This window comes from Macaca mulatta, chromosome 17 (genome assembly GCF_049350105.2).
Source record: "Macaca mulatta isolate MMU2019108-1 chromosome 17, T2T-MMU8v2.0, whole genome shotgun sequence".
Classification (NCBI taxonomy): Eukaryota; Metazoa; Chordata; class Mammalia; order Primates; family Cercopithecidae; genus Macaca; species Macaca mulatta.
Genome location: NC_133422.1, coordinates 102,225,611 through 102,250,836, shown reverse-complemented (window position 1 = coordinate 102,250,836; position 25,226 = coordinate 102,225,611). Strand labels below are relative to the sequence as shown.

At 36.0% G+C, this 25,226-nt stretch overlaps 1 protein-coding gene across 1 annotated transcript in view; it reads left to right on the top strand.

The window, feature by feature from the left end:
• NALF1 (NALCN channel auxiliary factor 1) overlaps positions 1-25,226 on the top strand; it is a 706,477-nt gene that overhangs the window by 164,261 nt on the left and 516,990 nt on the right. The window lies entirely within an intron of this gene.

Genomic DNA, 25,226 nt, shown 5'->3' with positions numbered 1-25,226 from the left:
TGTGTGGGAAAAGGTTTGTTGAATATTTAGTCTAGGCTTCCTGAAAAGTGAGATAAATTGCATGTTGAGACTATTGATACAACTCTGTTGCTGACTGATGGAAATCAATTACACAAGATACTGATTGATAAACAGCATTTTAAAAAGGATTTTACTTTAAAGGTGGCATCTTGTTGGCAGCTACATTGATATGATTGCAATCTAGACTATCTCCTTTCCAGAACTAGTTTCCTTGTGAAGCACATTTGTGGTCAGATAGATGGTTGGTTCGCATGCAATGAGTTGAAAGCTTTTAGATGAGTTTGATCTGGAGGCCTGACAGAGGGTGTCACGAATTATCCATGTTCTCACTGCAGAGCACACCTTGCCTGGTAACCAGAAAGTCAGCTCAGCTCCTCAGACCGTGCTGACACGCATGAACAAATGCCCATGCCCTGTCTCCTCTTCTGCCATAGAAAATTTAACTGTACCAACCTGGTTTTTGTTATAATACACACAAATATATTTTTTCATGAAATTGAGTTGACCTGTGAATCTAGGTATAAGTGACACTGAGCCCTTGGAAGCGATATTTATGGACTCTGCACTACTTTATTTTTAACATTTTATAATGCAAATGCATCCTCTTTTAACACAACTGAAACAAATACTCTCAAGTATGACATCACTTTTTGAATTTTTGTTTATTTTTTACTTTAGAATACCATTGCTGTTGTTATTGTTGTGGTTATTTGGTATTAGTATGACACTTATTTTATGTTATCCCCAAAGCTCTGCTGATCATGTATTTCTGGTAAACATAAATGGAAAAATGAGCTAGTTATTGATAAACACATTTTACTTAGAAAACTTGTCTAAAATGAAAAACAAGGGAGAGCATCAGGAAGAATAGCTAATGGATGTTGAGCTTAATACCTAGGTGATAGGATGATCTGTGCAGCAAACCACCATGGCACACGTTTACCTGTGTAACAAACATGCACATCCTGCACATGTACCCCGGAACTTAAAAGTTGAAGGAAAAAAAGAAAGAAAAACAAGAGAAAAGGTATAAAGTAGTTGGTTGGTGTTAAAATGGTTATGTCAAATTGGTGGTTGAAATTCTTTCAACAATAGCATATTTGTAAACTCTGTCTAGAGTGATATCCATGATTCCTTCTGTGATTTTCAAAAATGGTGAGAACTTTCTTTAAACCACAGTGAGACTTTACCTATGTCTCTCTTAAAATAATTACAGCTTGTCTTTTATCAATATTATTTATATACTAGTCCTACCCTAGATATTTAAGATCCTTGAAGGCAAAGACCGTGACCTAGCTGTCCCCTTCCCTTTAGCAGCTTACGTGGCACCTGCGACACCTAACATTCATGACTGCATTTGTTAGGAATCGAGATCATTTCAGGAGATCCAGTAGCGGTAAGGCATCAGTAACTGAGGGAGCATCTATAAGTAGAATTATGGCTGAAAGAAAGTTGGTGACTTAAAGGGACAGTTGTAGTTTCTAAATAAGGATCATTCTTCTTCCCTTGTAAGAGTTTCCTAATTTCAGACATAATGGAGAGAAAATGTGAGCAATAGATTTTTACCTAAGAGTTGACTCTTCCCTAGAAGCAAATTTTATGATTTTCAAAGGTCCCTGCTTTTACCTTGATATAAAAAATTATATGAGCGTTTTCTAGATAGAAAATTGACTGTATTTATTCTTTCTTTGGTGCTATCCAGAAAACACATACACCTATTCATGCAGACAATTGGAGTGAGGTGGGAGTGGGGTGGATTGTAATTATTTATATGAGAAAAGCATGCATTTTAAAAACCAGAGATCACTGTGTATCTTTTTGATCTGGAAGTCCCAAAGATGAAAAATTAGAGTAAACAGAAAATATAGACTCTCAGTAAGGCTTATTATTTGTGAGCAAAAGACATTGGCTAATTGTGTGGCTAATTTAAGCAGAAACAGTGAAAGGCATTTAAAGTCTTGGGTAGCTAATAGAAACTCTCAGACAGCTAGCTAACCCAGCGTGAAGGCTATATAGCTGTGAGCAATGAAGTCTACCCCCAAATATCTAGCCAGATAGGAGACTACTATCTCCACCTCAGGGACAGTTGATATCCTGACACTGCACATAGTGACCACAACTGGTCTGTGCATTCCTGCCCGCTTGGCTCAATAATCGTCTATTTAAAGTAGGGAGTCGGTGCTTGTGGTTGGCAGAGACTAAGTCACATGCCTGTGCCCTAGCTGTGGGATGGGATGGAAAAGGAAGTATCTAGAATTTCCATTTCAGTTCCGAGGGTTGGGGTCTGCTAGAGATAGGAGACATCATCAACATGAAAAGGGATTCCAAAGTGAGGTGGCCAAAAACAATTTTAAAAGGCCTATTACACATAAAATCTACTTAAATCCCTTTACCACTTATATTGGATGCATCGTTTTTGTGACTCAAGAAAGAAATTAAAGTCTTCCAGATTGTTGGATTTATTTCAGCCTACCTGAAGGGTCTAGTGACATATATCATAAGAATGCCCTTGATCTAAAAACTGGCGGGCATAACCCTCTCCCCATATGTTTTCAACAATTAAGCAGTTGTATTCTACTATGAATGAAGTTAGAATTATTAAGACAAAATGTTTTCTTACTGGTGTTTTAAGTTAGAAAGCAGGATGTTTACAGTTGAAGAATTGAATCAGTCTAGCCAATCATTGAGCCAGTCTGTGTATATCCATTCATTCTAGTACATCCTACTTTATGGGAGTGGGGATTTGGCTACAATCTATTTAAAAAATCCAATCTTTTATTTTTCTGGGTAGCAATGCTTTATTCAAGACTGATCCTGCTTTTAAGTTACCAAATGAAATAGACTGCATTTAATGCCAAATTTAAATTTGCATTGAGAACAGTTCTAGGGGGTGAAGAACAGGCAGATTAGACATGAAGAAATAAATATGATAATAAAATCTATTTTAGAATAAAACTCATCTTCTTAAAAAGAATGCATGTGAGAAATCAATATACTATGGTGTCTTATTAGCTTAGTGAAGTAACTGCTGATAGAATCTGTCTTGCAGAGCTGTGTGTCCACATATTCTACATAATATGTATTCCTAAGAAACAGAAGTAGAAGATAAAAGATGAAATTCGTAGTGTCCAGAAGGGAGCAGAGTTCTGACTGCATTTTTGACTAATAATTGACTTTCCCCTTTGTGTGGGGAGTTGCAGAAAAGCATTTTTGACATTTTATTGCCACCAAAGATTGACTCCTATTGTTTCAGAATACTGCAGCCATCCAGCTTTGCCTTTCCCTGCAGTTTAGCAGAATGCAGAACATGTGTACTTAAGCTGAATGATGTGCCTTTTATCCAGATGTCTAGGTTATAGTCATTGGTGTTACTAGAGATAAAACTGATTCTTTATTGAGTTAAGCTTTTGACAGGTCCTCCAGTGTTTTAAAGCACTGCACCACTAAGCAGAGCATCTCTCTCTCCCTCTCTCTCTGTCTTAAATATCTGCAGTATGTATTAGCTGGAAAAATACTAGTTAACTCCTCTCTTATGCGTATAAATATGTGACAAAATATAAGCTGTCAATGGAAAAAAATAATAAAAGCAAAGCCTCCCAAGTTTGCACACTTTGTTCACTAAAGCATCTGTTTATTTTTTCTATGCTGAAAGGCATAACTGTTTTTGTTTTGTCCTCAGCAGAGGTTGGTAGCTAATTCACCCTGTTTTTTATGTTATAATCCTGGCTTTGGAACAGATCATAGGGATAATTTTACTACTTTCTCACTGTGCTTCTTTCTAAGCCAGTATTTTGTTTACGTCTAATAATAATCTTGTGATCAATGACAAATCTGTATTGTTTTCTACTGATGCATCACTGTGTAAGCATGGTACAACTTGGACTATTTTATATATATACACACATTATATATATATTATATATATTATATATATATAAAATCTTTAGACTTAGCATATGAACCTTCTGCGGATCATTGTATTAGACTATATAATTTGCCAATATTTAACAAGCAAGTGCATACATCTGTGTGCATGCTGTCTCACAAGTACTTTGCTGGTACTAACTGCAGTAAGTCATTTTCATTTATTTCAACTCAGGTTTCTTTTTAAAACTCTCAGTAATGACTGCATCCTGTGCTGGTAGTGCATTGTGGCAAAGCACATCCGTACTACACATTTCTGAGGGAGGTCGGACAGGTAGAAGTTAACAGTATCAATTTCTTAGTTGGACAAAGCTGGATTTGGGTTTTGTCCCCACCAATTTACAGTGTCTTGAGATTACATCTGTGTGTCTTGGGAAGTACCTCTGTACTTAAGAATACTTCTATTTTCTTGTGTATCAAAGGGAGTAATATGTGTACTTTTTAATATGCCTTGATATAAAGTTGAAATGAGAGAATGTATTTAAAGGCTGGCACATTGTGTGGACAAGGAGGCCCAGAATTTGGAAGAACATATTTCCATAAGTTATATAGGCCAGGCATGAGGCTAATAATAGAAAAACTGATTGAAATTCTGTTTGCATAATAGTTAGACAAACAGGTAATGAAGAAAACAGAAAAAGGAGCATTCTTTTCCCTTTCGCACACTGTCTCCCAGTGTAACCTGTGGAATAATGAGCTAGAGAAATTGAGACTCAGGGCATCTCAATTCTAAGGTAAAGTTTAGAAGTGAAAACACGATGAATATATAATATTCTACACACTGAAAGGTGGGGTTCCCTGTCCTCTTATTTTACCTGAGAATGACTGTAGCCATGCAGACAGTTCCAAAGGCTGCAGATTATAGGATTCTTTTTGGGATAAACCCAATAACCCCCCAAAAAGATAATGACACTGGAGTGTTAGAATCCACAATGTATAAAACTGGCTCAAAATAAACACTATTGCATTATGAGGTACCGATATCAACTGCCAGGAATCTTTGGGAACTTTGGGAAGTTAAGTACACAATAGCTGAAAAAAATTAACAGAAAAATGATGTTAATTTAAATTTGAGGAAATTTTTCTAAAATATAGTGAATTCCAAGAGATAGACATTGGTACCGAAAAGATTGGTGAATGAGAGAAATCAGGAAGTCTTAGATCTAACGATTCAGAATTCAAAAAGAAAGAACAAAAGAAAACAAATGGAATATTATAAAATAAATACATAATTCAATAATACATTTCAGCACTATTCACAATAGCAAAGACTTGGAATCAACCCAAATGTCCATCAGTGACAGATTGGATTAAGAAAATGTGGCACATATACACCATGGAATACTATGCAGCCATCAAAAAGGATGAGTTTGTGTCCTTTGTAGGGACTTGGATGCAGCTGGAATCCATCATTCTTAGCAAACTATCACAAGAACAGAAAACCAAACACCGCATGTTCTCACTCATAGGTGGGAACTGAATAATGAGATCACTCGGACTCAGGAAGGGGAACATCACACACCGGGGCCTATCATGGGGAGGGGGGAGGGGGGAGGGATTGCATTGGGAGTTATACCTGAGGTAAATGACGAGTTGATGGGTGCAGCACACCAACATGGCACAAGTATACATATGTAACAAACCTGCACGTTATGCACATGTACCCTACAACTTAAAGTATAATAATAATAAATAAATTTAAAAAATAAAAAAAAAAAAAGAAAACACAAATCTTTGAATGAAAAGGACCATGAAGCAACCAGAACAATGAATAGAGGGTAGTGGGGAACTTGCACAAATGTACACTAAAATAAAATGTTACATGACAAAACATAACATCAAGGACCAAAAATTTCTTTAAAAAGCTGTGTGCAAATTAATCAGATTGGTTTACATGCACTGAGAACAGCACTGGACTCTAGAAGACAGAGAGCAGTGCGTTTTTAATTTCCAAAGTTGGGAAAATGGACATGTTTCCTGGCATTCGATAGATAGCCAAACTGTTAATAAGAGTAAGAGGAAAAAAAGAACCAAGACATTTTGGCCATGTAAAATATCAAATAAATGTTTACCTCCATTTCAATGTTTGTTATGAAGCTATAGATGCTACGTGATACCAAAATTATGGCGTAAACCATGAAAGAAAAAGCAAGAGATGTAGGGAACAGGGGGTTTCACAGAGAGGGCAGGAAAGAGGTTCCCTATGCTGCAGGTTTAGTAAAGTTCCAGACTGAAGGACTCCGGGGGAAAAAGAAAAGAAAAGTAGATTTTCAGATGCGTTTGAAAATAAATGGATTAGAATTGATAGGGCTTTTACAGATTTGAGATAACTTCACTGTGCATGTTAAAAAATTAAGCAAATGCACTTTGGGAGGCCGAGATGGGCGGATCATGAGGTCAGGAGTTCGAGACCAGTCTGGCCAACATAGTGAAACCCCGTATCTACTGAAAACACAATAAATTAGCCATATATGGTGATGTGCACCTGTAATCCTATAATCCCAGCTACTCAGGAGGCTGAGGCAGGAGAATCACGTGAACCTGGGAGGTGGAGGTCATGCCATTACACTCCAGCTGGGTGACACTGTGAGACTTTGTCAAAAAAAAAAAAAAAAAAATTAAGCAAATGAAGAAATACAAGGCATTTGTCAAATCTAAGAAAAACAAAATTTGTTCAAGGAAGAAACGTATTATTTGGATACAGCAGGGAAAAGTATTAAATAGTTAGAAAAATGTATGAGCTAATTATTAATTTAAGATATTTGTATATTTATTTAGAGGAAGATAATAAATGGGTAAGTAGGTGAATAAGAAGAGTGACAGGGCTGAATATCCACCCATACACCATAATAGGAAACTAGTAGAACATTTCTGAGGCAGAAACACCATTTGATTCAGCAATCCTATTACTGGGTATATACCAAAAGGAATATAAATCATTCTATTATAAAGATACATACACGCATATGTTCATTGCAGCACTATTCACAACAGCAAAGACATGAAACCAACCTAAATGCCCATCAGTGGCAGACTGGATAAAGAAAAGGTGGTACATATACACCATGGGATACTAGACAGTCATAGAAAGGAAGGAGATTATGTCCTTTGCAGGGACATGGATGGAGCTGGATGATATTATCCTTAGCAAACTAACAGAGGCACAGAAAATCAAATACTGCGTGTTCTCACTTGTAAGTGGGAGCTGAATGATGAGAACACAGGGACACATTGAGGGGACAACACACAGTGGGGCCTGTTGGATTGTGAGGAAGGAAGGAGGGAGAGCATCAGGAAGAACAGCTAATGGATGCTGGGCTGAATACCTATGTGATGGGATGATCTGCGCAGCAAACACCATGGCACACGTTTTCCTATGTAACCTGCACATCCTGACATGTACCGCTGAACTTGAAATTGGAGACCAAAAAAAAAAAAAAAAATCGTAAAAGTATAGAACTTCTTAAAAAATAAAATAGTAGAAAATTTCTAAAACATAGAATTCATGAATTATATAAGAGCTCTTTTTATATGTAAATATAAATTTAAATACAAGAGAAACAAAACAGGTTGCTTCTGAGAAATGTGACTGGTTATTCAGAAGAGGTGTATGGGGGCATTTTCATAAAAAGCTTTAGAATAGAAGTTGATATTTTAAACTTTCCATTGCTTATGTTAATTACAGTAATTGCTACTCAGAACATCTTTTTTACAGAGTGAAACCAAAAGTCCTGAAGAGTTAATAAATTTCTAATGGCACCCAAATAATAAGTGAAAGGACCATAATTTGCATCAGATCTATCTGACACCAAAGTTCCATACTCTCAGCATTACACAGGGTTGTCAACAATTCCACATATGTATAGCTACGTTTACTCTTTCTCTGTTTTAGTACATAATGTAGCATTATTTGCTTTCAAAGATACATTTGACCATTTAAATTGGTCAATGCATTTATTATACTTTGTAGCCAGTTGTGATTTTTAATCACATAGTATAATTCATAATAATGCAGGGACTGCATTAAATCTATGTATTACTTTGTGTAGTATGGATATTTTAACAATATTCTTTTGATCCATGAACATGGGATATCTTCCTATTTCTTTGCATCTTTAGTTTTTTCATTAATATTTTATAGTTTTCAGTGTATTTTCTCCAGATGGCTGTGTAATTTCAGAAGCCCTCCCCTTTCCAACCAATATGATGAGTGCATTAAAGTGAGCTCACTTTAAAGCCTATTTTATTTTTTATTTTCTTAAAGCAAATGTTATTGTGTATATTTGAGGTTTACAAAATGATGTTATATGATAAATATATATAGTTAAATGGTTACTATAGTGAAGCAAATTGATATAGCTATCATCTCACATAGTTACTTTTTTTATGAGAAGACAGCTAAAATCTACTTACTTAACAAAAATACCAAATGCAATGCAGTTTGATTAACTATAGTCCTCATGTTGTACCCTAGATCTCTAGATTTGTTTACTTTGGTGTCAGATAGATCTGATGCAAATTATGGTCCTTTCACTTATTATTTGAGTGACATTAGCAAATTATTAAAGTTTCAGGACTTTTGGTTTCACTCTGTAAAAAAACTGTTCTGAGTAGCAATTACTGTAATTAACACAAGCAATGGAAAGTTTAAAATATCAACTTCTATTCTAAAGCTTTTTATGAAAATGCCCCCATACACCTCTTCTGAATAACCAGTCACATTTCTCAGAAGCAACCTGTTTTAGTTGTTTCTCTTGTATTTAAATTTATATTTACATATAAAAAAGAGTTCTTATATAGTTCTTGAATTCTATGTTTTAGAAATTTTCTACTAGTTATTTTATTTTTTAAGAAGTTTTATACTTTTATGATTTTTTTTTTTGGTCTCCAACTTCAAGTTCAGCGGTACATGTCAGGATGTGCAGGTTACATAGGTAAACGTACATATCTGCTACTTTGTGTTTTTTGGCCCACATCTATCTCCAGATTTCCTCCCCCTGACCCACCCCAGTATGTATCTGCTAGTTTGTATCTTTTGACCCACATCTGTCTCATTTCCTCCTCCTGCCCTCATACCTGGCAACCACAGTTTATTCTCTATTTCTGTATATTTAACCTTTCTTTTAATAATTCCAAATTGAAGTGAGATTATGCAATATTTTCTTTGGCTGTCTGCTTAGCATAACATCTTCTAGGTCCAGTCATGTGTGGCAAATGACAGGATCTCATTTTTAAAAGATGAATAGTATTTCATTATATTGTATGTACCACATTCGCTTTATCTATTTGTCTTTCAATGGATCCTGACGTTGTTTCCATATTTTGGCTCTTGGGAATAATGCTGCAATGCTCATGGGAGTGCAGGATGTCTTTATGAGTTGGTGATTTCATCTCCTTTGAGTACGCACCCCAAAGAAGGATTGCTGAGTCATATGGTAGTTCTATTTTTCTTTTATTTAGGAAGCTCTATACTGTTTTTCACAATGGCTGTATCAACCTACATTCCCATTAACAGTGTCCTAGGGTTCTCTTTTCTCCACACACTCGCCAACTTTTATTATCACTTGTCTTTTTGATAACAGCCATTCAAATGGGCTTGGGGTGATATAGGAGTTTTAATTTGTATTTCCCTTGATTAGTGATGTTAAACAACTTTTCATGTATCTGTTGGACATTTTTATGTCTTCTTTGGAAAAACATTCAGATCGTTTGCCCATGTTTAAATTGGGTTGTTTTTGTTTTTCTGCTTTTGAGTTATAAGAGTTCTTTATAAATTTTCGATATTAACCCCTTATCAGATACGGGGTTTGCAAACATTTTTCCCAGTTTGTAGGTTGACTTTTCCTTTTGTAGATTATTTTCTCTGTTTCACAGGAGCTTTTTAGTTTGCTGTAGTCCTATTCATGTATTTTTGCTTTTGTGGACTGAACTTTTGGTGTAATATCTTAGAAATCATTGCCAAGGCCAATGTCAAGGAGCTTTTCCTCTTATCTGTTCTTGGAGTTTTATGGTCATACATATAGGTCCTTTATTCATTTAGAGTTGGTTTTTGTGTATGGTAGTCTGATAGGGACTGTATTAAATCTATATATTACTTTGTGTAGTATGGACATTTTAACAATATTAATTCTTTTGATCCATGAACATGGGATATCTTCCTATTTCTTTGCATCTTTAGTTTTTTCATTAATATTTTATAGTTTTCAGTGTGCAAATCTTTTACCTACTTGAGTAAATTTATTCAAAATTAATATTTTTTGCTTTGATGCTATTATAAATGAGATTATTTCTTTTTCAGTTAGGCTGTGATGTGTGGAAATGCTACTGATATTTTATGTTGATTTTTTATCCTGAACCTTCACTGAATTCATTTATTACTTCTAACCGTTTTGTGTGTGTGTGTGTGTGTGTGGAACATTTGGAGTTTTCTACATATGGAATTATCTCATCTGTAAATACAGATAATTTTACTTGTTCCTTTCTGATTTGTATACCTTTTATTTCTTTTTCTTGTCTGATTGCTTTTTCTAGTACTTCTGGGACTATGTTGAATAGTAATGAGTGCCAGTTTCAATTGGACATAAAAACAAATGAAGATTTTCTGAATATTTCTTCCCCTTTTTTCTGTCCCTCATACCCCTCATACCCTGCATACTGGGACAATATATTTTTGCACTGTCTGTGGGGGTTCTTACTTAGCATAAATGTTGCTGGACAGAGAAAGTCCTTTCGGTTGCATGTTTTAGAAAGGATGTCTATGAATACATTTTTCAAGGTAATTCAGAATAATTGAGTTTTATATCATGGAATACCCATTCTCTATTTAAGACTTGGTCCTCTATAATACTTTTTTTCTTTTCTCTACTTCTCGCTATCAAAACAGAGCCCAATTCTCAGTAATGTATCTTTCCAAGTAGTGTCTCTCCTTTTTATATTGAGCTTAATGACATATTTATTTGAGAAGGATTCCATAAATATTGGGTTGGGAGGACAAAAATTAGTGTTACCCCAAACCAAAAAGTTCACATTAACATTACTTTCATAAAATATTAACCATAATTCTTGACTTTCTAATTTGACTGACAATGCATTTTCTCTGCAAATGCTAAGGAAAGGATATTTGTTGTGATACAAGCTCAGCTATGAGTGGCAAAGACTTACAATGACAGGCTCTAGTAAGACAGGATTATTTATTTTTTCCTCCCACTTGTAAAAATTCAGGTGGTTAAGGCAACTGCACTTCATGAAGTCATCAAGATCCCAGACTTCTTGAATCTTATTGCTCTGATATTCCCAATGCTCATGACCCTAGATGTCTGTCATCACTCTATCAGCATTATGTCTGACAGGAAGAAAAAGGAGAGGCACACTGCCCTCTTTGAAGGCAAGACCTAGAAGTGAATACAGTTTGGCTCATATCTCATTAGAGTCACGGCCACACTTAGCTATAAAGTGATCAGGAAAATGTAGTTCTTATTCTGCATACTGTTGTGCCCATCTGAAAATTCCAATCACTATGAACAGTTTGGAGTCAATTTGTAGTCTTGATCTCAGAGAATTATATTTTGTATTCAAAAATGTTTTGGGGAACACTTTAGTTATGAAACAAAGAAGTAATCAGTAAAGAGCATATACTAGAAATATATATTCTATATACATGTAAATCTATATATAATGCAATGGTTTATTTGGGGTATAGGAGTAGGTGGGAGGCAGCCATAGTTAAAGGACAAAGCTTCTGTAAACAGAAAAGTGACACTAGTTAGTACTATCGTGAACGGTTTGAGGAATTTCCCTGGCTGAACCAGAAGCACCAGAATAAAGCTTAGATTAGAATTGCTGTTGGATGTGTAAATTGGCACAATTACTTTCAGAATAATTAGCAGTACCTCCTGAATTTAGATAGCATATATCCATTTGACCAACAATTTGGACATACTGGCACATTTGAGAACTACATATGCCCAAAGATATTGACTATATTACCTTTATTTAGTAACAAAAAATGGGAAACAACTTAAATTTCTATCACCAGGAGACTGGTTAAACAAATTAAGATAAATTTATAGAAAGGGATAGCAAGTAATTGCTATCAGTGAAAAGAATGATCATGGTCTTTATCAATAGGCGTGAATAGATTTCCAAAAGAAAGAAAAAAAAAAAGCAAGAACAAAATGTATAGCAGTGTGTATGGTGTTGCTACCATTTGTATAAAAATGGGAATGTACATAATTCAGTTGCATGTGTATTACACATTGGAAACTACAAAAGTAGCTGCAAGGGGATTAGAGGTGAAAAGAACTTTTCCCCATATGTACTTTAGTTTGAGATTTTAAATTTGCCGCTATGTTAAAGATAGTTTAGAGAGAAGTTGGCTGTTTGCTCAGCAAAGGTTGAAATGGTTTAAGTACAAAGCGTTGACTTTTATTCTTGACTGAGTCAAGAATAAAATGCAAAGGAAAACAGTTTTTTAATTTATGTGCTTCTTCAGTGTTAATAATTTTGATTCTTTTGACTTTCATAGTGGTATATGGACATTGTGGGAAAAACGAATTTTTTTCTTCTTTCTTTATAAGCATTTTGGTAGAGAGCTTATTTGATAAATAAAAGGTATTTCAAACTAATAAAATGTTCAGGACCAAATGAAAGATACAACTTTTAATTATAAAATTTTATATATGCCTAAAAAATAAAAATGCTTAACATAGGAAACTAATTATAAGTGAAAAACACAGTTGAATATTGTACAATACAAATAAAGTTTTAGAACATTAAGGTATAATGTTCAAAATAAAATTATTGTGATAAGATGACAAATTAATGTTTTTGGCTAATTCTAACAGTTAGAATTGATTTTTTTTTTCACTTAAATTAGATACTTTGTGAATTAGAATCTTCATGTGAGGTATTCTTCACAATCCAATGCTATTAAGAATCTTTAAGCAGAGTCATATAAAACATACAGAACTCTTTTATAAATATGCGTCCTGTGGAATAGCCATTCTTTTGAGGTGTTAGATACTTAGAAATGAGGCATTAGGTTGTTTTATTTCTTATTTCAGTTTCCACAGCCTTGATATGTGGCCTTAGGCAGTAACTTAACTTCTGTGTAATCATTATTTAGACTTTCTCTAAAACTCCCCCAAATTATCTTAACATACCAAATTCTTTCTTTTTCGTGCCTTATAATTGATCATTGAACATAATACCTACCTGACCATATGAATAAAAGAAAATAAAAAAGAAAGCAGGTTATAGAAGAGAAACATTCTAAGCAATTATAAATATTCTAATTCTAATAATACATTCTAATAATTCTAACGAATTATACATATAAGAATGTATCTGAATGTAAAAGTACACATGTAGTGTAGGGTACAGGCAAGGATGCAATCTGCAAAATACAAAACCCAGGCCAGAAAAGTAAAAATCACGCAAGATATGCAAATGTTTCTAAACTGAAACGCCATCTAAATTAGAAAACTCAAATAATAGCTGCTATTTATTGAGCATTTTGTATGCCAAACACTACTGGTTCTTTTACATGTGCACTACCTAATTTAAATCCCCAATATTTTTGTAAAACATTATTAATTCTGATATTTTGTGTTATATACACACACGTATATAAGAGAAATAAACACGCGCTCACACACACACACACAGGCACACGTTCAACTTGGAGATGTGAAGTACTTCACCCACATACTCGTAATTGTAGGCAGTGGAGTTGGTATTTAAGACTGCGAGAAAAAAAGAGAAGAATTTATCAATGAACAAACATAACTCATATTCTCCATTATTTTGTACTAATTCATTGAACAAAATTTATTGAACCAGCCAGTGTGCTGAAAACTGCATCTTATTTATGCTTTTGATAAAGGTGTGTTTAATTGTGTAAGCCTTGTAACAAGAGTATGTCAGAGGAGCACTGATATAATAAAGGAAGGATACATGCTGTAATAGGAAGAGTACTCATCTAGAACTAAGGAGAATGATATTATTTGCTCATTCTCTCTACCTGTGTTATTTTTATTCTCCAAAAGCCCCAGTTAAAATTTCTGTATTTAAATTAAGAGCTCATTTTGGGCTTTGAACAAGCACAAAAATTAAATTAGGCAGGTGTCTAAGTAGGAAGGAATAAGCAAAATTATTTGGGTATAAAACCATGAATCTGCCTTTAAAGGGATATATTATTAACCTGTTGAGAAAAATACATGAAACGGGAGTCGCTGAATGTTTTCTTGTGTCACAGTGACCATAACCTTATGGTCGACTTATGTTTGTTTGTTTTAATGCATATCGGTTTCTACAAAGATAAATTTATGTTATAAAAATTATCCTACTTTACACATCTAACGTAATGATCACTGTCTCTCAACTGTCTGGAGCACTAGTTTTTCTCTGACTTTAAGACATAGGATAGGTGCTTTTCCTATTTTATTTCCTTCTATTTTAAATGTAGTTATCGGTTCTATATCATATGTGAGAAAACTGAGGCTTGGAGGATAAGGAGCTTCCTCAACGTTCAAGTTAGTTGAGGAGTAGAACCTATAATCAGAACTGACATCAGGCCAGGCACGGTGGCTCACACCTATCATCCCAGTGTGTTGGGAGGCCAAGGTGGACAGATCACTTGAGGCCAGGAGTTTGAGACCAGCCTGGTCAACATGGCGAAACCGCGTCTCTACCAAAAATACAAAAATTAACCGGGCATGGTGAAGCATGCCTGTCGTCTCAGCTACTCAGGAGGCTGAGGCAGGAGAGTTGCTTGAACCTGGAAGGCAGAGGTTACAGTGAGCCACGATTGTGCTACTGCATTCTAGCCTGGGCAATACAGCAAGACTCTGTCTCAAAAAAAAAAAAAAAAAGAACTGACTTCAAAATAATGTCATAGATACAGAGAAGCTGCAGAGGAAGGAAGGAGGCAAAATAAATCTATTTTCTAAGTGAAGTTTGATATATGCAGTATTAGTATTTTTTGCTTAAGAAATCAGGACTATTTTGATACAATTAAAATTTGATCTGAGACTTGAGCAACAAAATTTCAAAAACGGACAAAATGACTGTATTTCAAAGGTCAGTAAGTTGTCAGTAATTTAACAGTACCTAAATATTTTGTTGTTGGATCCCAGTCTCTGTTATATGCAGAGCTTCACCTTTCACCCCAAAGAAAACAAAATATATCAGATTTTTCAAGAATTCATTCCCATGCAAACCAGTCATTGGCTTGACAATTGATTTTGACTTCAACAATTTAATATATCTAAACAGAGAGAGAGAGAGAGAGAGCAGAAGAAAATGCAGTCTGCCTTTCCTTCGCTTACTAAATTGTCAAATCAAAACGATGGAGAGAGGCAGAGAAAAAGTATGTATAAAGCAGGTAGAATAGTATTGAGCTTATGGAAGAAGCAGAAAGTGAAAGATAACTTGCCAATCGATTTGAAAAGATGGATTGAGGCTGAGAAGCTCCTTACTTGAGTAGGATTTGAGACGACTTCTCCTAATCTTTTCTAGCTTCAACAGCTGTTTGTAAAACCCCTCATCCATGTTTCTAACAAGTATTGCTCCCTGCTACAGGTTGCTACATGCAGTAATTCTACCTGCAGCCAAAAGCCTTCCTCTGGGGAGTTCTGTCTTTCTGATGGTAAAGTACAAAATCAGGTGTTATGATCAATGGGTGGCTGGCACTATCCCCAATACTGTGCCATTACGTGTGCAATTTAATGGCTCCCTCTCTTCAGTTTCCTCCTCTGCAAAATGAAGGTGATAATTTTTACCTAATAAGATCTTGCAAGCAACCCACAAAGTAAGTGTGTGAAACAAGTAGCCCTGCACTTAGAAGGGACCGTGGCCTCTGAAACTGAATCATGTCTTAGCATTTCTGAGCCTGTCTCTGTTCAGTGTGTACATTTACGACCTCTTTTTTTGAGGGGGAAACATTTTATATTCCATTTGTATGGTCAAAGTTCTGTGGCAATTAGAATGGCGATATAGTAGAAAGTACTAAATAAGCAACAGTAATGAACTAGGTGCAATGAATACTTCCCCTACCACCATTATAAAGAAAAAAAGAAAAAAGAAAAAAAAGAAAAATGCCTCTCTAAAATAATCTTGCCTCCCCTAATAAGCACGACAGGAATTCCATGCAACTGTGACTGAAAAGTGTTTCCCACCTCTTGTTTATTCTAGAAGTATACTGTTTTATTTTTATTTTTATTTTTTATTATACTTTAAGTTCTAGGGTACGTGTGCACAACGTGCAGGTTTGTTACATAAGTATACATGTGCCATGATGGTGTGCTGCACCCATTAACTCGTCATTTACATTAGGTATTTCTCCTATTGCTATCCCTCCCCCAACCCCCGACCCCAAAACAGGCCCCGGTGTGTAATGTTCCCCACCATGTGTCCAAGTGTTCTCATTCTTCACCTCCCACCTATGAGTGAGAACAAGCGGTGTTCGGTTTTCTGTCCTTGTGATAGTTTGCTCAGAATGATGGTTTCCACCTTCATCCATGTCCCTGCAAGAAACAGCAGATGCTGGAGACGATACGGAGAAACAGGAATGCTTTTACACTGTTCGTGGGAGTGTAAACTAGTCCAACCATTGTGGAAGACAGTGTGGCAATTCCTCAAGGATCTAGAACTAGAAATACCATTTGACCCAGCGATCTCAATACTGGGTATATACCCAGAGGATTATAAATCATGCTGCTATCAAGACCCATGCACACGTATGTTTATTGTGGCACTATTCACAATAGCAAAGACTTGGAACCAACCCAAGTATACTGTTATTTTTAAATCTAAATTTAGAAGTTTAATTAAAGTTCATTTAATAACTGCTTCTGCTTTTCTAGTTATTCTGGCCAACAGTGAATGGGGAGATTTCTAACCATACAACCATAGTGAGTAGACATTGTTAGTTTGGCATAGACATAAATATATACCAAATTAAGGAGATTATTTTTAAATATGTCAGCTGCACAGTTCTTTTTCAAGGTTTGTGAGAACATTTTTACTTATAATGGATAGTTTTGGCTTCAGATTCACATTTTTATTTGATTATGATTGAGACCCCAGAAGAAACAATTAAGAATCACATCGTCTGGGTTTCTTTAGCAGCAAGTATAAGACTTTAATCCATAAATAGCCAGAATTAAAGTAATTTCTAGATTGCTTCAAGCTGGGCCAGATTGCCATAATATAAAGTCAATTTAGATTTGATTTCTCAAGAAAATTGAGGTTTTAAATGAAAGAAAAAGTTTGTGTTTGTCTACATTGTGTATCTGTATCAAAATATAATTCCCCATAGATTGCTTAAATAAATTCATTTTTTCACACAGTAGTAATATTTCAAAAACTTCCCTTTCTATTTTAGATGTGCTAAATTCAGGTATTCAATGTTGATCAAAGGAAGGTAGGAAAATTGGCAACAATTGCAACCCATTCTCACTAGAGTCTAATTTAAAAAGAGATGAATTAGACATTTAATTTGTTTTTGAACTTTTCATATTCAAAATCAATAATTAATTATTTTAAGTAATAATAATGTTCCATAAATCTTAATATGCCTCATCTGCTCATCTCTTCTTAATGTAAGTAATTATGGTTGATGTGGTGAGTCGTATGCTCATTTGTCCATAAGATTTTATTTGCTTCATTTGTTCATTCATTCAGAGATTTAAGAAACGTTTATTGAACAAGAACAATATACTAATGATTGTTCTCAGAGATTAAGATAAAAAGAATAGACATGATATATGTCATGTCTTCAGTTGTTCCACAAAATAATGGAGAGTTTAGTGTTGTGGCTTAAACAGTTTTTAAGGAGACATACATCTTTTCCAAATCTTGTTTAAACCTGCCTTGCATTTGTTTGTTTTACTCACATACCCTTTTTCTTATTTTTGTACATTATTCTTTGTTTTTACCGAATCTATAGACTCTTCTTGCCTATTCTTTTTATTCATATAACTTTTTTATTATTTTCACATTAGTGTAATATATCACAAAAATCATCAAAGCACAATATTCATATATAATACTTGAGAATAAATATCACAGTATACATGGATTTTAGATACTTGCTCCTGTCAATATTCAGTTGTTAATTTGTTGCTGTCCTCTTTGACTTTGAACATATGGTGTTAAGAAAAAACTGAATTCTGTGCACGTGAGAAGGAAGATGACCTGTTTTTACTTTGATTCTGATCTCAAAGGCAAAGGGTGTGTGGGCCATATCTTTACAATCTTATTCAGTCCATATTGCTCATCAGAGGGAAGTATGTCCTTGGATACTTTATCAGTTTCCTAGGGCCGCTGTAGAGAAGTGTCACAAACTGAGTAGCTTGAATGACAGAAATGTATTGCCTCATGGCTCTGGAGACTGGGAAGTCCAAAGTCAAAGCGTGGACAGGGTTGGCTCCTTCTGAGGCCGTGAGGGGAATCTATGCTACTCCCCTCTCCAGGCTTCTGGCCATTTGATGGCCATATTTGGTATTCCTTGGCTTGCAGAAGTATCACCCCAATCTCTGCCTCCATCTTCATTTGACATTCTCACTGTGTATGCATCTGAGTCCACATTTCCCCTTTTATGAGTGATATTGGTTATAAAGGAATAGAAGCCCACCCTGTTCCAGTGTGACCTTATCATAACTTGACTAGCTGAATTTACAAAGTAAGTTAAAGTTCTGAGGTACTTCAACATATTCATTTTAGGGGAGGGACACAATCCAATCCATAACAGATCGTGAATTATATTGGCTCAGATTTATGTAAAGCTAAATAGGTTTTCCACATCACTGTCAGAATGCATGGGTGAACTCTATTATTGCCATCATGTTTTGAATGTACCTTCTCCATGACTGTTAGACACTCTGCCCGAGTGTTTGTAGCACGAATAACTAAATTTCTCTCATTCTTTCTTCATCCTCCCCAGTGCACCATTCGGTCCTTTGGTTAAGACATCATTCAGAGACTCATCAATCACTCCCCTCCCATCTCCTTCCAAGTATTTTTTCTGACCGTATTTAGTAAACTAGTCTGAAAGATATTTTTATTTCCATTAACACTCTATCCTACCTTGAGATAGTATCATTCCTCTCTAGTTTTCATTTCCTAAATTTTAAGATGAGCATTCTTAGTTGATCTGTTCCACTTAAACAAAGTATCTTTAAGTTGGAATGCATTCTGTAGTTCAAATTACTCACTAATTCCCCAGGAGACAATGCAAAAACCACTCTAACTCTCTGAACAAATACACGTAAAATCTATCATTCCAGATGTCCTACATTGAATTCTCCCTGGGGAAGTCAAGTCCTGGAAACTTTTAGATGCTACTGAACTTGTGAATTGCACACTAAGAATGTGATGTTCCCTAATTTGCATCCTTTCTCTGCCAACAAAACCTTGTAACTCTTTTTCTTTTCTTTTTGAATTGTAAACATTCTCATTTGAAGCTTCCAGTGCATTAACCCTTAAAGCATAATATCATGGCCAAGTATGGAGTTAGGAACACAGCTGAACTGGATAAGAATCTCAATGCAGTTTCTTTTTTATTCTACCTGTCAAACAATTCTCTAATCTTCTTTTCTTTCATTTTCTTCCTATGTAAAAAATATAGGGACAGTAAGACTTACTTGTAAGGATTGCTTTGAGTATTAAATCAGCTAAATTTAACAGTGAAAGGCAATTAATATACATTTACCTCCTTTCCTAAACTTTCTTGCATAATTTGTTCACTTTCACTTACTTAAATGCTAAAGTTAAATGGTAATTACATAAAAAAAGGTGCAAGTTAAGCTCTACTTATATCTGCAGCGAGCTATATTGTTTGTAACTTAAAGTCTTTATGAGATGTTACTTTTGATTATGTCTTCAATTTGCCAAAGAGAATGAAGACAAATAAATAAAACTAAGTTAAGATGCAGAGCCTGGAATGTTTTCAAAGTTGCCATAACTCATTCACTTACACATACCTAGAATCTTAAGACTTTTTCTAGAAGAAAAAAGTATTTTTATTGGCATCACTGTCCCATTCCCAGGATCACATGGAGAATTTGAAAATCCCCCAATTATATTTTTTCCAAAAATATCTGCCATGACTCTGATGTCTGGCTTTTAAAAATTAGGTATTTCAAGATTATTGTTTTTAGAGTTCAAATTTAGGCTCACATAACAGTCTCTTGAAACTCCATTTGGCCAGGGTCCATGTAACCAAGGTATAGTTCTTTATAGTGTCAGTTTATTATCAAAACTGTTTTGATTTCATTTATTAGAAAGCAACTACAAAAATTCAACTCCAGTGTGATTCTTGATTTACTAGGATCCTAAAACAAAAGTAGTCAAAGATTATGGATTATATCATATCAATTGTTTAAAAACTGTCATCATAAAATGTAGTCAGTAGCACCTGAGTACAGGAAAGGAGAGAAGAGAAGAGAAAAAAGAAGAAGGAGACAAGGAAGTTGGAAGAGGGAGAACAGATGAAGGACAGAGTCAGAGGAGAAGGTGAGAAGTGCTGGCTGGGTTGAGTTGAGAATCTGCCTCCTAGCGCGCAGATGCTGGTTCTTGCACCGCTGTGACTCCTGGCAGGGTGACTTCTCCCTGGATGTTGTCAAGGGGAATACAAAAAATGTCTCCCCAGGGAAGCCAGCTGTCTGATCAGCCTTCCTGTCCAGTCCATGACAGAGCAGAATCCTAAGCTCCTGGAGCTGGGTCTCTTTGTTCTGTGCCATTTGTCCTTCGACTCCGTTTAAAATGTGTCCTCCTGCTGCTTCTCATCACCATCATCCTCGCCAACGACCTCCGTTTCGAGACTCTTGTCTGCAGCACTTCGGTGTCATTTTCATTAGGTAATGCATTTCTGTCGCCTGACCCAGGAGCCACATTTCTGCCAACCTCTGCCTCTGACCTCTATGTATTCAGAGAGGGATTTCGCCCATGCATTGAAATTTCTGATTCAGTTCTCTGGCAACAGGTCCGTGGCCTTCAGAAGTAGGGCTACCTTGACATGAACTCTGGAATGGCACGGAGATACACTGTTTTTGATACCTCCTGTGGGTTTTCCTCTGAAAAATCTTTCTTATACGTTAAAAAAGAAGTCTGGTTTTATTTTATTGGAAAACTTCTTTAGAATTGTCTTTCCTCATCCTTTTTTTTTCTTTTTCTTGTTAAGCTCTAAAAACAATTGAAAAGTGCTTTGCCATGCACATCTAAGGCATTTTATACTGTTCAAAACATAGTTATATATTTTTCTATAGCCGGTATTTCGGTGATTATTTAATGCTCGTCCAATTTAACAGAAATGGCATATAATTTGAATTTAGTAATGGTAAGCTTGTCAGTACTCAGAGTAAAATCCTACCATATGCCTGTGCAAAAGGTTTTTAAACTTACAGTAACGTCAGGTGGGGAAAATTGTTGGGAACCCAAACTCTGGATTCTGCTGCCTGGATTTGACACTTGGGGCCTTGGGGAAATTAATGAACTATTCTGAGCCTCCACCATCGTAGCCATAAAATGCACATAATAACAGTGCCTGTGTCATTAGATTTAAGTGAAAATGATAAGAGAATATGGTTAAGACGTTTAGCACGCATTTGCCATATGTAAGGCAATGCATAATTGTTAGTCACTATTGTAATTAATAGCAGTACTAGTGTTTAGAATTTTTAAGTTATTATTGTTATACTTTGTTTTTAAAATGTTAAAGTTCTATGCCAGTATCCTGTTGAGGAATGTTAGCGTTTTGAAAATTAAATATATTTTTGCCTAATTTTTGGTTTTGGGATTTCAGGCATTTTTCCCAGTGCTGTTCCAAAGACATGTCCACACTGATGGAGATGCTCTGTGTCTATGGCAGCCATGTGCTCCATGTGGCTACTGAGCACTTGACATATGGCTAGTGCAATTGACAATCTGAATTTCTAATTTTATTTCACTTTTTAGTATAAATATTGTGTGGGTGATACTTACACAAAGTATTTCATCTGAGAAACTGAAATAGCTACATGTCACTAGTGCCCGCAGTATTGAACAGTGTTGCTCTAGGCAACTGTTTTGTTAAAATAGGTAAAATTATTATCCCAATTCTATAAGAGTATATAAGACATAAGACAAATCACTGTAATTAATTTCCCCACACTTCAGTTTGTGACCCATTTTCTTTTCTTTTCTTTTTTGACTCCTGGGTGATGTGTGTGTGTGGGGGTGTGTGCTGGATCAATTTCTTCTTTTTTTTTTCCTTTTCAATTCAGGCGGTACATATGCAGGTCTGCTACGTGGGCATATTGAGTGATTCTGGAGTTTGGGCGTCAGTTGAACTCATCACCCAAATAGTGAACATAGCACCCAAGAAGTAGATTTGCAGCCCTTGCCCCCTCTCTCTCTCCCTCCCTCCCTCCCTGCTCCCTCCCCTCTTGGAGTCCTCAGTGTCTGTCATTTCCATCTTTATGTCCACGTGTGCCCACTGTTTAGCTCCCACTTATAGCTGAGAACAGTCCGCATCTAATTTTCTGTTTTTGCATTAATTCACTTAGGAAAATGTCCTCTAGCTGCATCCATGTTCCTGCAAAGGACATAATTTCATTTTTTATGGCTACATAGTATTCCATGGTGTATATGTACCATATTTTCTTTATCCAATAATCCACTGATGGACACTTAAGTTGATTCCATGATCTTGTTATTGTGAATAGGGCTGCAATAAACATAGGAGTGCAGGTGTCTTTTTGAACAAAACTATTTTTTTTCTTTTGAGTAGATACCCAGTAGTGGAATTGCTGGGTCAAATGGTATATCTATTTTTAGTTCTTTGAAAAATCTCCATACTATTTTCCACTAGGGTTGAACTAATTTACATCCCTTCCAGTAGCATATAAGTGTATCTTTTTCTCCATACCCTCACCAACATCTGTTATTAGTTTGACTTTTTATTAATAACCATTCTGACTGGTATGAGATGATATCTCATTGTGGTTGTAACTTGCATGTCGTTGGTGATAGTGATATTGAACATTTTGTCATGATCGTGGGCTGTTATATGTCTTCTTTGGAGAAGTACGTGTTAATATTAATAATGTGACCTATTTTCCAAGAGATCAAGACCATCTTGGCCAACATGGTGAAACCCCGTCTCTATTAAAAGTACAAAAATTAACTGGGCGTGGTGGCAGGTGCCTGTAGTCCCAGCTACTTGGGAGGCTGAGGCAAGAGAATCACTTGAAACGGGGAGGCGGAGGTTGCAGTGAGCAGAGATTGCACTACTGCACTCTAGCCTGGCGACAGAGCGAGACTCAGTCTCCAAATGATAATAATAATATAATAATAATAATAAATAAATCACAATTATGTGACCTATTTTCTGAAACAAAAACATACAGTTGCTTAATTATACTGTGGGAAGATTCAGAGACTTTCAATCATGTGAAATTGAACTTCCTACCAGGTGGGTGCTCCCCTACCCTCTGCCTTTACCTGAAACCTGTCGCCCACTTGCTGTCTCCCTTATACTCCCAGCTTGCTTCTACCGTACAACTACAGGAGAAACCATTCTGGAAAGTTCTTCCCCAGACATTTCTCCGGCTTTTCCTGTGGTCTTCATTCAACCCTCAGCATTTCAGAGGCTGGCTCCCGCCCCTGCCATCCTCCCCTCCAGGCCCAGCTGCTCCACCCTTGCCCTGCCACTTCTTCACATCAGCCTGTTTTATGTTCTTCACGGCACCATCGTGAATGATATTTGTAGCTTATCTGTTTGTTATATTCTGCCCTTCTCCTATCTAAAAAGTAAGTCTTGTGCGAGAGGAACCCTATCAACATATGCACCACGGAACACCAAGGACTCAGAACAGAGTCGGTAGAGACTCAGTGCTCAAAATATCCTGCTCAAAACATGAATCCACAGGGGAATTTAATCATTTGCATTTCTGCACTTTGCATTCACGTATCAATCACCTTCCTTTTTCTTCCATGTTGCTGCTTTTTATTACATATGAATTTAGCACATTTAGAGATCCATGGATCCACTCAAGAGCTACTGCTGAAACAAAATTCAACTTTGGTCACGATTAAATTTTCTCTTTAAAATCAATATATTCCATGTCATAAAAGACTATTCTTCATACTAGCATTCTGTGCTTGAATTCCAACATATGTTTTTCTATATAATCTTTTAATCATTTTTTTAAAAAAACAATGATTTTATCTTGTAGTCATTACTGTATAATTTTTAATTATTTAAAAATAATTATTTAACAATAATCTTGTTAAAACCAATTCAGTAAGACTCATCATTCCCCTACCCTACCTTTGGTAGTATTATGGAAACAAAAATGCTAAAGTCGGAGTTTGTATCCTTAAAAAGCCTTCTTTTTTTTTTTTTTTTTTTTTTTTTTTTTTTTTTTGTCCTGAGACGGCATCTCACCCTGTCACCCAGGCTGGAGTGCAGTGGCACAGTCTCGGCTCACTGCACCCTTGGCTCCCTGGGTTCAAGTAATTTTCCTGCCTCGGCCTCCTGAGTAGCCGGGTTACAGGTGTGTGCAATCACGCCTGGCTAATTTTTGTATTTTTAGTAGACATGGGGTTTCACCATGTTACCCAGGCTAGTCTTGAACTCTTGACCCCCTGATCTGCCTGCCTGGGACTCCCAAAGTGCTGAGATTATAGGCGTGAGCCACCGCGCCCAGCCTTCTTGTTTGTTTTTAACTAGGAAGGAAGATGAGATGGTCACCAGTAACTATGGTAGATGACCTGGTCCCCAGACTCAGAGGAGTCCTGGGGAAATGAAGCCCTGATTAGCAATGGGAAGAAAAGGGTGTAACTAGGTGGCAAAGGCATCTGTGGGTGTTAAGGAACCTTCAGGATTAATATTGCCAGCTACTCAAAGAGAGGGATAGGTGTTATTTTAATTAGGAACTTTACACCAAATTGAAGATATTTGTCAACATCTGTGCGTGTTGATAAGTACTGAGTTTCCCAAAATTCCTCATTGTTGTTAGCTAAGTAATTCATTAGAGACAACTGAACTGAAATGATAGGTTTTTTCCCCATGTCTTTCCAATTAAAAGGGTTCCACCAGCCAGAGAGTCTATTGACAGTATTCTATTTGGAAACGTGTGTTCCCAAGTTAAATTTGGGATGAAAGGAACACTGGGCAGAGAATTCTTTCCTGGCCCACTCTATCCCTGGAGTCGTCCTGGATACTCTCTGATTCCACTTGGGACTCATCCCATGCAGCAAATCGTATTTATCTAGGATTACTGAGGACTATCATGTTA